At 22.1% G+C, this 737-nt stretch overlaps 1 non-coding gene across 1 annotated transcript; it reads left to right on the forward strand.

Annotated features, from left to right (window-relative positions):
* Positions 1 to 380: 380 nt before the first annotated feature.
* Trnae-uuc lies at positions 381 to 452 on the forward strand. The gene has a single exon. It is a non-coding gene; the product is annotated as a tRNA-Glu (tRNA).
* The last annotated feature ends 285 nt before the right edge of the window (positions 453 to 737 follow it).

The raw sequence follows: 737 nt of genomic DNA on the forward strand, positions 1-737 counted from the left end.
GTTAAAAAATATTTTTCATTTTTTGCGGGAAAATTGGAGTAATTATTTCCCGAGGAAATAAAAAAATAAAATTCTCATCGACAATTAAGCTGGAAAAACTAATTTTAAGCCTCATAGTTTTTTTTTTCTTTAACACTATATAAACGAAATTTTTTAAGAATTAAATTGAGGATATTAAAAAGAAGTTTTAATGATAAAAAAAAAAATATTATTACTTTCAGAATTTTTATTGAAATGACTCAACTATATACAATTCAAAGAATATTTACTAGTATTTATTTTATCGCCGATCTTCTTTACACGATAAATATATATGAACTGTACAGAACCCAAACGTCTTTCTATTTCTATACTCTATTGAAAGACTCTCCGCCAACAACTCCGATATGGTGTACTGGTTAGCATATCTGGCTTTCACCCAGAAGATCCGGGTTCGATTCCCGGTATCGGAAATTTTTTTCTTTGAAATTGCAATTTTTTCATTTAAAATTTCAATATTATATATGAAAAAAATTTTTTTCTAATAAACAAAAAGAAGTCCTGTTAGTAGATTATATATAGACTTAAATAATTTGTGTAATTTTTTTTTTAATTTAGTAATATATTAAAGTACTACAAAACTTTATAGATTAATTAACAAGTTTAGTGTATTAAAATTTTTTAATTAAAAAATTATTGAATAAATTTTTTATTAAAAATATTGTTGAATTTTTTCTTAAATAAATTTTTTATAACAA

The sequence above is a fragment of the Cotesia glomerata genome, linkage group LG8 (assembly GCF_020080835.1).
Source record: "Cotesia glomerata isolate CgM1 linkage group LG8, MPM_Cglom_v2.3, whole genome shotgun sequence".
NCBI classification, from domain to species: domain Eukaryota; kingdom Metazoa; phylum Arthropoda; class Insecta; order Hymenoptera; family Braconidae; genus Cotesia; species Cotesia glomerata.